Source organism: Triticum dicoccoides, chromosome 4B, assembly GCF_002162155.2.
Source record: "Triticum dicoccoides isolate Atlit2015 ecotype Zavitan chromosome 4B, WEW_v2.0, whole genome shotgun sequence".
Classification (NCBI taxonomy): Eukaryota; Viridiplantae; Streptophyta; class Magnoliopsida; order Poales; family Poaceae; genus Triticum; species Triticum dicoccoides.
The window spans coordinates 361,335,483-361,350,518 of NC_041387.1; the positions used below are offsets into that span (position 1 = coordinate 361,335,483).

The 15,036-nt window shown below is 50.1% G+C and overlaps 1 pseudogene; it reads right to left on the minus strand.

Annotated features, from left to right (window-relative positions):
* Positions 1-388: 388 nt before the first annotated feature.
* The window catches only part of LOC119292675, a 35,839-nt pseudogene continuing 21,191 nt past the window's right edge, over positions 389-15,036 (minus strand).

Below are 15,036 nucleotides of genomic sequence, written 5' to 3' on the forward strand. Positions count from 1 at the left end.
GCCAAGGCGCTGCTGATCTTGTCCTTCTCCTTTGCCAGCTCTAGGACCTTGTTCTTCAGGCCATCTTGCTCCACCTCCAGTTCCTTCACCTTGTCATAGTGGACCAGGGCTTGAGCATCGAGTGCCTCCCTGTGCCTCTGCTCCAGCCCCTGGGTCCGCTGCGCAACCAGTTTCTCGACCTCCTCATCCTTGCCGTAGTGTGTGGCCGCATGCGCCCCCTCACGAGCGGCGAGGTCCTGCTCCTGGGAGTTCAGCTCGGCCTGGTGCTAGTGCCAGGCGGCCCCGTCCTTGGCGGCCTGTTACCTCGCCGCCTCCGGGGCCTTCTCGACATCAGCCTGCTTCAAGATGAGCTCTTTCTTGCGCTCGGCCTGCAGATCTTGGGCAGCCTTCAGCTCTTCGTGGGCCTGACGGTAATGCGTTCCTCAAGGTCCGCCTCCTCCTTGTCCGCCAGTGCCACCCTTGACTTCACCTTGTCCAGACGGGCGCGGTGGAGCGCTTGGAGCTTCTGGAAGTCGGCGCTCACGGCCCGAAGAAGCCGCTCCTCTTGAGAACCGCCACCACTAGCGCTCGGTTCATCAACAACCTGGAGCCCGGCGGAAGCGAGCCCCTCGTCGTCAAACACCTCCCGCTCGGCCGGCGCCCTGGTCCCCGCCGTCCCTGGAAGGTGGACGAACAGGTCGTCGCCCACCTTCACCTACCTGCCCGAGCCAGAGGCGGCGGAGGAGGAGGGTTGATCGTCGACCACCCCCTCCTCGGCAGCAGCCTTGCCGGTCTCCCCGGCAGGCCCCTTGCCGGCATCCTTAGCGGCACCCTCACCAGCCTCCTCGGCAGCAGCCTTGGCGGCCTCCTCGGTGGCGCCCTTGCCGACCTCCTCGACAGCAGCCTTGCCGGCCTCCTCGAAGGCTGTCTTGGGGGCCTTCTCGGTGGCGATCCTGTGGGCCTCGGCCTTGGCGTCCCTGGCGACCTCCTCAATGACGATATCGATGTTTTCCTGCTCCGCCGAGGAAGAGTCTAGATGCTGAGGAGAAGAGTAAGGTGGAGCCAAGATCAATGTTCAAGAAAAAGAAAGAACATGGACGGTGTCGTGGAATTGTCACGTCAGATGTCCTTGTGAAAGGACTTAGTTGTGGAGACATTGCACCTAAGAAGCTTGAAGGGGTTAATCGGGACAAAGGACACGAGAGGGTTTTATACTAGTTCGGCCCCTTACGGTGAAGGTAAGGCCTATGTCTAGTTGGGTTGGTATTGATGTTTCGATGACCAGGGAGCGAGATACGCTATGCTCGGTTCTTGATGAGTTGTTTCTTGCCCTAAGCCGCCAGCAGGTCGTCCCCTTATATACACGGGTTGACGCCCTGCGGCCTACAGAGTGCCGGCTGGCTTATAATAGTGTCCGGCTCGGTGACTAGTTAAAACTACCTTATGATACAAGTTATGCCATCATGGCGGTTTACTACAACGGGCTTAAGTCGCCTGCGGGCCTTAAGCCCTCTATGAGCCGCCATCTTCATTCTTTGGTCTTGGGCTTTTCTCTGGTAAGTCTTCTTTGTGTAACCCGGCCCCTCCTGGGCGGCTTACACAAATAGTCATATCCCCAACATTAGGCCCCAGATTGATTTCAACCTGTTCATGTCAATCTTGAAATACCTTATGGAACTGTCCTTAGTCTTTTGTCTTGCATGAAGATTTTAACCCGCCGTGACGTCATCATCTGGATCTGGGTTAAATCACCATGACGTCATCTTCAATAAAACTTATTTTGACTCCATCATATCTTCCAACGGATCTTTGCCTTTACTGACCATCCCGAGAACCGAGGCGTCGGGGCCGCTGGATAATGATGTTTTGGTCTCATCGTTTCTCGTGCCATCCCGATCAGTCTTTCCTTATAAATAGGGTGACCTAGGTCTTTCACTCTTCCTTCTTTTAGTCGTCCTCTTCCTCTTGCTTCCTCTCGAGCTCCGCCGCTACCGCCGTCGAACCCCTCGTCTTCATCGACTCAGGACGCTACATCAACCTGACTCTGACCAGAGATCGACGGCGAACCTCCACAGCTCGTCCGCATTCGTGAGTTCCTCTCCTTCCCTTTCTTAGATCTGCATTGGGACTTTGTCGAGTTCGTCGGCGTTCATCACCACCCGACGCAAACCCTCGCCAGTTCTTACCTCCAATGCCCTGTTTAGATCGTAAAAACTATGTAGAACTATTGCGGTACTTGTTTGTGTTGATCTTGCATAGAAATAGATCTCCTTTCCCTTGTTTGGAAACCCTCTTCGAGTGTATGAACTTCTCTGCCCTGTTTTTAGGTCTAGAAAATTTTCCTTTCAGAGCAATATTTTGATCCAGAATAATAACTGTCATCTGTGGAACTTGTTTTTATCCCCCGGAAAACTTCTTTCTGGTAGATGCCCTTAAACACAACTGTCGAGCTGTCCAGTTTAAATAAATGACACAAAACCTTAGTTGCTCCTCATGACCTGAAGAATTTTGAACTGCGCTTGATACTTGTAGCGGCTTAAATATTGTTGCACAGTCATCCTTATATCATTAGGCCCCTTCCTAAGCCGCCACATTGAATAATTAAGATTTTCCTCCCTGATGTTAAAATTGAATTGGATCTTCTTATTTTATCATAGGCCAACTGTTGTCATGGCTCCTAAGGCGGCCAAGGCCCCTGTAACCTGCAATTGGGTCCCATCCATAGTTACCAAGAGTAAACTGGCTGAATTCATGAAATCTGGCCATCTGCCAAAAAGGGAGGTCATGTCTTATCGTGTCCCTGACCCGTCTGAAGAGAAGCCTCATCCCAAGGACGCGGAGGTGATAGTTTTTACGGATCACATGAGCCGGGGATTTGCCCCTCCTGGCTCAAAATTCTTCAGGGAAGTTTTGAATTCTTTGACCTTAGACCTCAAGACATCGGACCCAATTCCGTGTCAAATATTTGCAATTTCCAAGTCTTCTGCGAGGTGTAACTGGGAGAGGAGCCAAATCTGCTATTGTTCAGAGAACTTTTCTATATGAACCGGCAAAATGAATGTGCCAACGGGCCCAGTCTTGAGCTTGGTGGCATCTCGATCCAACGACGGAGAGATTGCCTTTTTCCTTATGCTGAGCTGCCGAGTCACCCAAAATCTTGGAACCAAACGTGGTTCTACTGTCAGGGCACTTCTCCGGCTGATGAGAAGCCTCTGCCCGGCTTTCGCGCCCTGCGCCTTGAATCCAACCATCCGTTACCAGACAAACTGACGGCCGTTGAATGTCTGCCTATCAATCCCACCATCAAGAAGATCAAAACTCTCTTGGGAATTGGTTTAAATGGCATCGATCTAGTCCGAGTATGGGTCACTTGGCGAGTACTTCCATTAAGCCGCCGTTCTGGCTTAATGTGTACTTATACAGGCGAAAAGGATGACCCGTTACGCCATAGTTCTGACGACTTACCAGATGACGTGGTGGATGCTACAACCCAGTCGCTACTGAAGGAGGGCATTGTGACGAGCAACGCCTTCGGCTCACTTCCCTTTTGCAAGAATAACCCGACCCCTGCAGTAAGTTATCAATCGTAATAAATACTTTTTTGCTATATTATACCTTTTTTGGTACTCATAATTCCTTATCCTTTTTCCACAGGCCGATGATAACTTCTGGAAAGCCAAATATGACCATGAGGCTGCCAAACAAGCCAGGACGACCAAGAAAGCCGAAAGGAAAGCCGCCAAGACGGGAGCCTCAAAGAAGAAGAAACCCAGTGCCTCCGACTTACTCGGATTAGAGGATAGTTCTTAGGATGATGAAGAGGTAATCTTTAAATTTTCTTAATTCCCTTGTTATTACATGTCTGACATTCTATCCCTTCAGGAGGGTACGGGGAATAGTCAAGCAGCCAATGAAGAGGTAACTATAATCTCCTCTGACTCAAAGCCTTTGCCAAAGCAAAAGATCCGAAGGGTGACCCGGAGAGTAAGATTTTCACATGCTCTTTCTTATCAAGATCCTCAATTTCTTTTGAAGCAACAAAAACTTGAGAACCGGAGGCAGACCCGGAACCACAAGGATGCGGAACTCTCCTTTGGCTTACCTGACGTAACCAGGAAGCGTCGGACTGAGGTTATCTCCGATTTACGTTCCGTTTTACCTTTAGCGGGCTTAATTCGTCATCCTCTTAATTCGTCTGACTCCAATTATCAGGATACCTCTCCTTCTTCCGGTGAATCCATGCAGCCAAATATGCCGGTTTTCAAAACTGCTCCCGGGTAATGTAACCTTATGTACCTTGAATTTTTCTTTACCCATGCTTGCGTATTCCTCCTTCTGCCTTTGTTAACAGCATGCAAGTAAAACCCAGCAAGAGGGTAAAGAAGAATAAGCCATCCCAAGACTCGATTATAACTGAACCGATGATTAATGCATCTGTTCCAGACAGCTCTGCCCATCAGCCGCCGCCTGATCCGGCTTCTGATATTCCAGTGCCAACTTCTGATCCGCCTGCTGAAGATACTCTCAACACAAATGATCCTGAGACTCCTAGCCCGGTCAAGACAAATGAACCGGAAGTGGAGATTGTGAGGTCTCAGTTCATTGAACCAGGGCGGCCTACCGTCCTTGCCAAATGTTCCGCCAAGGAAGAACTTGCCTAACGCCAAAAAGCCAAGCAGGACATTACTGATTACACTCACTTAAGCATTGGTGATATAGTCTCGGGCTATCTGAATCAAGTGCATAATAGCCGTGACCTGGAAATGGACATGGTAAAACAAATACAGCACAAATCTGAGGTATAACTTATACTTTTTACCTGAGTATTACATATTGTACCAGCCCCCAAGTCTATCGCATATGAATAAATATGCTGTAGACTTAGAAATATGCTTTACTTATTAATTGAACCGGTTCAAAGAGAATATATTTAACCCGGTTATAATATGATAGTTGTAAATTTTGCAATATACATTAGTCCCCAAGTGTCATGTATCTTTACTTGTAAGGTGCTTGAGACTTAATATGTGTAACCCGGGAGGATAAGGTTAAAATTCTTCAGCATACATTAGACCCCAAGTGCCAAGTATATTTACCTGTCAAGTGCTTGGGACTTGAATGCTACCTTACTATAATCCCTACCATAACCTGGTGTCAATGCAGGCTGCCATAAGTCAGTTTGAGTCGGAGCTTGCTGTCCTGAAGAGCCGTCTGGAAACTCAAGAACTTGAGACTCAGAAGGCTAACTCCAAATTTGAATTCAGTGTCTCTGAAAATGAGAAGCTGAAGAAGAATTTCGAGTCGGAAAAGAGAACTTGGGCTGATGAGAAGGCTTCCCTGGTGACTCGGGCCGAGACAGCAGAAGCATCTCTTGTAGAACCAACAACCGAGCTGTCCGACTTAAAACGGCAGATATCTCAAATGATCTCAGCCATCTTTGGTAAGTCATCATGCAAAACTTCAAACCTCGTAACCTTACAATGACTATTGTAATAATTACTTCTGGTTGACTGTTATGCCTATGCACATACAGGCCCCAGGAGTACCAACCTGAAGCAAAACATGCTGATCAAGCTTAAAGCAGTTTACACCTTAGTGCAACAGCTATACTCCGGGTCACAACGCGCCTTGGCCATTGTAGCCTTATCAACTCCACATCCTCGCCTTCTGCAAGACGTGTTGAAGAGCCTTGCTTTTCTTCCTCAGCGGATCCAAGACTTAAGGCGGGCGTCCTCAAGAGCCGAGGCCGTGGCCGCATTGAGCCGGGCTAAAGCATGGCTCCCAGAACTAGACCCGGCCGACCTTGCCCTTGGATACCCAAGTCTGAAGGAGGACAGCACTGCATTTGACGACCATGACTTCACCGCATGTGTCAAAGCCATACGTCCCGTGACAACCCTTATTGGAAACGGCACTGATCTTAGCAAGTATGCACCGGCTTATGACAGTGAAAACCGGAGAATTCCAAATGCTCCATATGATCAAATCAGTCTGATCCCTCCAATTCGTAAGCATACTTTTGCCCCTGAAGTGGGCCCAGCCGGTTTAATAGATGATGAAGCTGAGTTTGAAGCTTTGAGCGACATTGACTGGGCCTCGTCAACTTTCCAGGACAAAACAGCCGACGGAGAAGCAGAGAAGGATAACCCGGAGGCTTCAAGCCCGCCGAAGGAGTGAATCGCCAGGTGTCTTGCAAAAAACAATGCTTCACTTATTCAGACCCAGGAAGTCTTGTAATAGGATAAGAAAAACCTCTAATTTTTTGTCATGCCTTTGCGCATGTTTTATGGCGCTTAATACTTTCATAAGCCGCCATTGTTATATATTTCCAGCTTGTGTTGATCGTTTGTCTCCCTGATGGTAAATTTGCTTGTCTTATCCTCCACATGAAACAAACAAAAGCTCCCTCGGCGGTTTATCACACCGGGGGTCACATAAAGTATTTGTAACCCGGAAACGAACCAAAGGCACCTTACACAGGCCAATTTATGACTATACTTTGCTTAGCATAAGCATAATAGCATACCTGCGATCTTTTGATAACCTTTCCTGCTGACTTAATGCTCACTTGGTACTCAACAACCTGGTGTGACCAATATTAAACCGGAAAGACAAAAAACATCTTATAATGTTTTCCCAAGGTCTCAGGATAGTCAAAATAATTTACAAGCTTCTGATCCGAATACGATCAGTAAACCGTTCCAAAGGGGTTAAGCTAAGATTCGGATACGATCATATAGCCCCCAGTGGCTTGGCGATGCCGATCAAGTGGGTATCGACAGCTATGTTCTCTTTGGTTCGAATACGACCTATGTTTGAACAGGAAGCCCCCAAGTGACCATGAGATTTGTTTAATGACGCTGATTTGTATACGATCCACATCAGACCCAAAGGGGTTAAGCTATGATTCAAATATGATCAAGAAGCCCCCAAGTGGGTTTGGCAGTATGCCGATCAAGTGGGTATCGACAGCTATGTTCTCTTTGGTTCGGATACGACCTATGTTTGAATTGGAATCCCCCAATTAATCATGGCTAGATTCGGATATGATCTCAAGCCGGTCCAAAGGGAAAGCCGGATTCAGATATGATCCGCTCCCTGTTGGCAGTGTCCATCACCTGATAAAGAAGACATAAAAACATTCTTTATGGGAAAAAAGGACAAAGGTCCTGCTTTATTGCTTTATATAATATGTACATTGTCAAAAATATATACATCCTAGGAGCCGGTGGCTCAAGTATAGTAAGGCCGAAGATGGGCGATATTCCACGGCCGACGGGTCTCCTCCTCCAACTTACGTGAGTCTTTGTATTCTCGAATATCAATGAGGTAGTATGACCCGTTGTTCAGATTCTTGCTGACCACAAAGGGTCCTTCCCAAGGAGGGGATAGCTTGTGCATATTGGACTGATCCTGGATGAGCCGGAGCACTAAGTCGCCTTCCTGAAATGTTCTGCTTCTGACCCGGCGACTGTGATAGCGATGAAGGTCCTGCTGGTAAATCGCTGAGTGGGCTATTGCCAAGTCTCGCTCCTCATCCAACAAGTCAAGTGCCTCCTGTCGAGCCTTTTCATTATCAGCCTCAACGTAAGCCGCCACCCGGGGCGAATCATCCCGGATATCACTTGGCAGAACTGCCTCTGCTGCATAAACCATGAAAAAAGGTGTATAACTCGTGGATCTGTTAGGCGTAGTGTTGATGCTCCACAACACAGAGGGTAACTCTTCCACCCAACAACCCAGAGTCCGCTGTAAGGGGACCAAGAGCCGTGGTTTGATACCCCTTAAAATTTCCTGATTAGCTCTTTCTGCTTGACCATTGGATTGAGGATGAGCAATAGCCGAAACGTCAAGCCGGATATGCTCTCGTTGACAAAACTCTTCCTTTGCACCCTTGGAGAGATTAGTGCCATTATCAGTTATGATGCTATGTGGAAAACCAAAACGAAAGATCACCTTTTTGATGAACTGAACCGCCGTGGTCGCATCACACTGACTGACCGGCTCTGCCTCAATCCACTTTGTAAATTTATCCACTGCCACCAGGAGGTGTGTCTTTTTGTCCTTAGACCCCTTGAAGGGTCCCACCATGTCAAGCCCCCGGACTGCTGAGACCTCTTGGAATCATCCTCAATTCTTGAGCCGACACATGAGCTTGTCGTGAGAATTTTTGACATCCGTCACATTTGCTAACAAGGTCCTCCGCATCAGCATGAGCCGTCAGCCAATAAAAACCATGACAGAAGGCCTTAGCCACCAGAGACTTTGAGCCGACATGGTGACCACAATCTCCTTCATGGATCTCTCGAAGTATCTCTTGACCCTCTGCAGGTGACACACAACGCTGGAACGCCCCTGTGACACTGAGGCGATGTAACTCGCCATTAACAATTGTCATGGATTTGGACCGCCTGGCAATTTGTCGTGCCAAGGTCTCATCCTCAGGCAGCTCTCCCCGGGTCATATAAGCCAAGTATGGCAATGTCCAATCTAGGATGACGTGAAGTGCGGCCACCAACTGTGCCTCCGGGTCTGGCACTGCAAGCTCTTCCTCTGTAGGTACCTTGACAGAAGGATTATGCAGAACATCAAGAAAGGTGTTAGGCGGCACCGGCTTATGCTGAGAGCCCAGCCGGCTTAACGCATCAGCCGCCTCATTCTTCCTTCTATCAATGTGCTCCACCTGATATCCTTTGAAGTACCCAGCTACAACATCTACTTCACGACGATAAGCCGCCATAAGGGGATCCTTAGAATCCCACGTGCCTGAGACCTGTTGAGCCACGAGGTCTGAGTCGCCCAAGCATCTTACCCGGCTTAAATTCATCTCCTTAGCCATCCGGAGACCATGGAGCAAGGCCTCGTATTCAGCTGCATTGTTAGTACAAGGAAACATGAGCCGGAGCACATAACGAAATTTGTCACCTCGAGGGGAGTTAAAACAACTCCAGCCCCTGATCCTTCTAAATGCCTGGACCCATCAAAGTGAATAGTCCAATACGTATTGTCCGGCTTCTCCTCAGGTGCCTGCAACTCTGTCCAATCATTGATAAAGTCCACCAAGGCCTGAGATTTGATGGCAGTACGGGGCATATACTTAAAATCATAAGGCCCAAGCTCAATAGCCCACTTGGCGATTCGTCCTGTGGCCTCCCTGTTCTGAATGATGTCTCCCAAAGGAGCTGAACTTACCACCATTATAGGATGACTTTGGAAGTACTGCTTCAGCTTCCGGTTTGCCATGAACACACCATAAATAAGCTTCTGCCAATGTGGATACCTTTGTTTAGACTCAATGAGCACCTCACTGATGTAGTAAACCGGCCTTTGAACCGGATGCTCCTTGCCTGCCTCTTTTCGCTATACCATGATGGCAACACTGACGGCCCGCCAGTTAGCAGCCACATATAATAATAGCGGCTCTCTATCAATGGGAGCCACAAGAACCGGTGGCTCAAACAACTGTCTCTTTAAATCTTCAAAGGCAGTGTTAGCAGCATCGCTCCAGACGAAAGTGTCTGTTTTCTTCATCATCTGATATAGCGGTAAGGCCATCTCCCCTAACCGGCTTATGAACCGGCTTAAAGCAGCAACACGTCCCGCCAGGCGCTGAACATCATTAATACACGCCGGCTTAGCCAGAGAGGTAATCACCGTGATCTTCTCCGGATTAGCTTCAATGCCGCTGTTTGACACCAGAAAACCCAACAGCTTGCCTGCAGGTACACCAAACACACACTTGGCTGGGTTAAGCATCATCTTTTAAACCCGGAGATTGTCAAAGGTCTCTTTTAAGTCGGATATTAAGGTTTCCTTTTCTCTGGATTTCACCACGATGTCATCCACATAAGCATGAACATTACGTCCAATTTGATCGTGCAAACAGTTCTGCACACATCGCTGATAAGTCGCCTGGGTACTCTTGAGTCCAAACGGCATAGATACATAACAGAAGGCCCCAAACGGATTGATGAAAGTTGTCTTCTCCTGGTCTTTAACTGCCATCTTGATCTGATGATAACCAGAGTAAGCATCCAAGAAGCTCAAACGTTCACAACCCGCCGTAGCATCAATGATTTGATCAATACGGGGGAGAGCAAAGGGATCAGCCGGACAAGCCTTGTTTATGTCCGTGTAATCCACGCACATCCGCCAAGTGCCCGTTCTTCTTGAGCACCAACACCGGGTTAGCCAACCACTCCGGATGAAAAACTTCAACAATAAACCCGGCCGCTAAGAGCCGGGCAACCTCTTCTCCAATAGCTTTCCGTCTCTCTTCGTTGAACCGTCGGAGAAACTGCCTGACCGGCTTATACCATGGATCAATATTAAGAGTGTGCTTAGCGAGTTCCCTCGATACACCCGGCATGTCAGAAGGTTTCCATGCAAAGATGTCCCGATTCTCACGGACGAACTCGATGAGCACGCTTTCATATTTAGGATCCAAGTTGGCACTGATACTGAACTGCTTAGAGGCGTCTCCTGGGGTAAAGTCAACAAGCTTTATCTCAGCGGCCGATTTAAACTTCAATGCCGGGTCATGCTCAGTAGTTGGTTTCTTGAGGGAGGTCATATCCGCCGGGTCAACATTGTCTTGATAAAACTTAAGCTCCTCCGCGGCACAAGCAGTCTCAGCGTAAGCCGCGTCGCCTTCTTCACATTCCAAAGCCACCTTTTGACTCCCATGCATAGTGATGGTGCCCTTGTAACCCGGCATCTTGAGCTGTAAGTAAACGTAACACGGCCGTGCCATGAATTTAGCATAAGCCGGTCGCCCAAACAAAACGTGACATGGACTCCAAATTTTGACCACTTCAAACATCAATTTCTCAGCCCTGGAATCATACTCATCTCCAAAGGCCACCTCCAATTCAATCTTGCCAACTGGGTAAGCTGACTTGCCTGGAACCACCCCATGGAAAACAGTGCTGGATGTTCTCAGATTCTTCTCAGTCAACCCAATGCGCTGGAAAGTATCATAATAGAGGATATTGATGCTGCTACCTCCGTCCATGAGTACCTTAGTGAATTTATATCCACCAACCTAGGGTGCCACCACCAAGGCTAACTGACCCGGATTATCAACTCGGGGAGGGTGATCCTCTTTTCTCCATATGATGGGTTGCTCTGACCATCTCAAATAACGAGGAATTGCCGGCTCAACGGAATTTATGGCTCTCTTAAGAACCTTCTAGTCACGTTTGCATAAGCTAGTGGTAAACACATGGTACTGCCCACCACTCAACTATTTCGGATGGCTCTGATAACCCAACTACTGCTGCTGTTGTCCTCCTTGACCAGATTGCTACTGATTATTCCCGCCCGGCTGTCCCTGAAAACCGGAATTTTAACCACCACCCGGGCCATGAAGCCGCCAGCCCCTGAACCGCCACCCGATCCATGACCACCATCAAAGGAATTGAAATTTTTAAACGCCTTCATGATCGTGCAATATTTCCACAGGTGTGTAGCGGGGTGCTCCCGAGTGCCGTGTTTTGGGCAGGGCTCATTGAGTAGCTGCTCAAGAGATGGGCCTGACCCGCCGGATCGAGGCCACTTACCCTTACGTCTTTGATTGTTACGCTGTGTATTAGCGTTGGCTACAAGCTCCGGGTTGCTGTCCGCCTTACTCTTATTGCCGCTTTGATTCCCCGGGTTGTGCTATTGACCCTTTCCATTGCTGTTCATTTTTCCCTTCCCTGTCTTCTCATCATCAGACGTAGGATCCTTGGTACTATCAAAATCAGCATATTTGACTAAAGCCGCCATTAGCGTGCCCATATCCTTGCAGTCACGCTTAAGGCGCCCCAGTTTCTGCCTCAGCGGCTCAAAGCTGCAATTTTTCTCCAACATGAGGACTGCAGAGCCGGCATCCATCTTATCACATGAATGAATTATCTCCTTGACCCGGCGTACCCAATGGGTGATGGATTCGCCCTCCCCTTGCTTACAATTCGTCAAGTCCACGATTGACATAGACTGCTTACAGGTGTCCTTAAAGTTCTGGATGAAACGGGCTTTTAACTCCTCCCACGAACCAATGGAATTGGGTGGTAAACTCTTTAACCAAGACCGGGCCGTTCCATCTAACATCATGGTGAAATATTTAGCCATTGCCGCATCACTGACTTCCAACAGCTCCATGGCCATCTCATAGCTCTCAATCCAGGCTCCAGGTTGTAAATAGGCCGTGTAATTAGGCACCTTTCGAGGTCCCTTGAAGTCCTTGGGCAGGTGCACGTTACACAAAGCCGGTATCAAACAAGGAACACCACCGGTTCTGGTGGGTACTCCCATCTCAGTGGAAGTCGATGGATACTCTGTAATATTCTGACGTGCCGCCTGTTGAGCCGCCAGCTGAGCCGCCAGCTGAGCCGCCTGCTCGTTCTCCTGACGTACTTGGTCCTGCACCGGGTTATAGCCACCATGTTGGTCGCGGCGTTGGGCGTTGCTTGGCAAAGCTTCAGATTCCATGTGCCTGCTGTAACTCGGACTCCGGTTCTGACGAGGCGGTGCTAACCAAGGTGGAAGAGTTGAATGAATCCTATCCCTGCTATAAGAATAGGTCTCTTGCTGAGCCAGGGCCGTCTGGACAAGTTCCCTGATTCTCCGGGTCTCCACCGCTGTTGGATCATCACCATCCACTGGGAGAGCCGCCAGACGCGCTGATGCTGCGATTAAGTTCTCCATGGGGTTGGAAAAGTGACCCGGCGGTATCGACACATAACGTGGCGGCGCCATGCTCATATGAGGAAGTGGCATCTCTCGACGCTGAGCCGGTCCTCCTGCTCTAGATGTCATAAGCTGATTGGCATCTGGCGGGTTACTTGGGTCAGCTCCGGGTGTAGCGAAAAGAACCCGAGGGTCATAATTCAGAGGTAACCGGGATTGGGTCTTCTGGTGTCTCCTCCTCATTACCTCATTGGACGCGTTTAAGCTCATCGTGAGCTGGTAAGCTTCTGACTGCAAACGTTGTGCCCGGGCATTGAGAGCCGCCCGCTCCGTAGCTAGTCTAGTATCCTCAGCTGCCAAGGCCTCCTTGGCCTGAGCTATCTCCTCACGTACCCGTGCCACCTCCGCGTCATGCTCATCTTTGTTCGCAGGAATAACCGTGGCCATTAACAGGGTCGTAAGCTTGTCCATGAGGTCTATCAGCACTTGAGCCGGCGGGCGCACAGGGCCTCCTGCCCCGGCCGCTCCTATCCTGGACGTAATTGCAGTAGCGGCTGTAGAGTTTTGACCGGGTTGAGTCCCAGCCATGAAGACTCCTGCCCAATTTGGCGACTCACAGGGGTCCAGAATACTGAAGCCATCGGAACAGCCCCCGAGCACACCATCTTGAACTTGATACAGAGAATCTGTTGAATCGGTGAACGAATCACCGTCAGAGTGGACGGCCGTCTCACCACCATCTTCAGGATTTTTGGAAAGCTCTTCTTCGTGAGCACAGCCCACAAAGACACGCTTCATGTCGGGTTGAGCCCGGGTGGTTTTCGCATGCTAAGCCGTCTCGACGAGGTCGGTGCAGTTGTCCGGCTCAGGCCCCGGCTCGCCAATCCGGCCGATGAAGACGTGGATCCCTCCGAAGGGGACCCGGTACCCGTACTCAATTGAGCCGGCGTCGGGGCCCCAGCCTTCGTTGTCGATGTAGATCTTGCCACGACGACTCTTGGTCATCCGGCCCACTACGTATCCCTTGAGCCCATCGAAGTTGCCCTTCAAGAACTCAAATCCACTGTGCGCTGGCCCCACGGTGGGCGCCAACTGTCGTGGAATTGTCACGTTAGATGTCCTCATGAAAGGACTTAGTTGTGGAGCCGTCGCAACTAGGAAGCTTGAAGGGGTTAATCGGGACAAAGGACACGAGAGGGTTTTATACTAGTTCGGCCCCTTACGGTGAAGGTAAGGCCTACGTGTAGTTGGGTTGGTATTGATGTTTCAATGACCAGGGAGCGAGATACGCTATGCCCGGTTCTCGATGAGTTGTTTCTTGCCCTAAGCCGCCAGCAGGTCGTCCCCTTATATACACGGGTTGACGCCCTGCGGCCTACAGAGTCCCGGCCGGCTTATAACAGTGTTCGGATCGGTGACTAGTTAAAACTACCTTATGATGCAAGTTATGCCATCATGGTGGTTTACTACAACGGGCTTAAGTCGCCTGCGGGCCTTAAGCCCTCTATGAGCCGCCATCTTCATACTTTGGTATTGGGATTTTCTCTGGTAAGTCTTCTTTGTGTAACCCGGCCCCTCCTGGGCGGCTTACACAAATAGTCATATCCCCAACGGACGGGAAACGAGCGACTTACCTACGCCGGGCTGGGAAGAAGTGGCGCCCTCCCCGCCAGCCTTTGTTGCTGGGGCAGAATCCCCGGCACCCAAGTTTGCGTCCTCCTCCTCCATGTGTGTGGGCTCGGCGGTGGATGCCCGTGCTAGGGACGCCCCTCGGGGCGGCGTAGTCGAGGGGGGTGGCATGGTAGGTGTGGCCTTCAGTGGCTCCTCCTGCTGTTGTTCTTCTCCTACAAACCCGGTAAGGTCAGGATCAACGCCTCGCACCCCGGTGTTCATCGATGAAGGAGTGAGTGATGGGTTTACGCTGGGGGCTAAGGCGTGGGCTGCGTTGGGGGCTGCTGTCCGGGCTGCTCTCCACCACCAACGGCATACACGAAGTACCCACCCCGGGCTCGCGCTTGTTGAGACCCTAGCCCTTTTCGCCGCACTCTGGGCCAGCGTCTCCGCGTACCTGCGAAGACAACACCAAATCCAGTGAGGATGATGCAGGCGTAAGGACAGGGAGTGAAGGGGAGAGAAATACTTACTCGTCCTCCACCTCCTCCTCCATCGGCTTCCTCTTCCACTTCAGGCTAAAAGACCTGAGGTCAAAGTCGGCCTCCAGGGTGCTGACCGAGGCAGAAGCAGAGGGAGATGGAGTCCAACACTTCTTGGACGAGGCGGAGACATTCACCATCCTTTTCACCATCGCGGCCTTTGCCGTCTTCGTCGTTGCTGCGGCCTTCATCGCCTTCGTCCGGCGCACAAGTTGCTCCTGGGCCAGTTGCC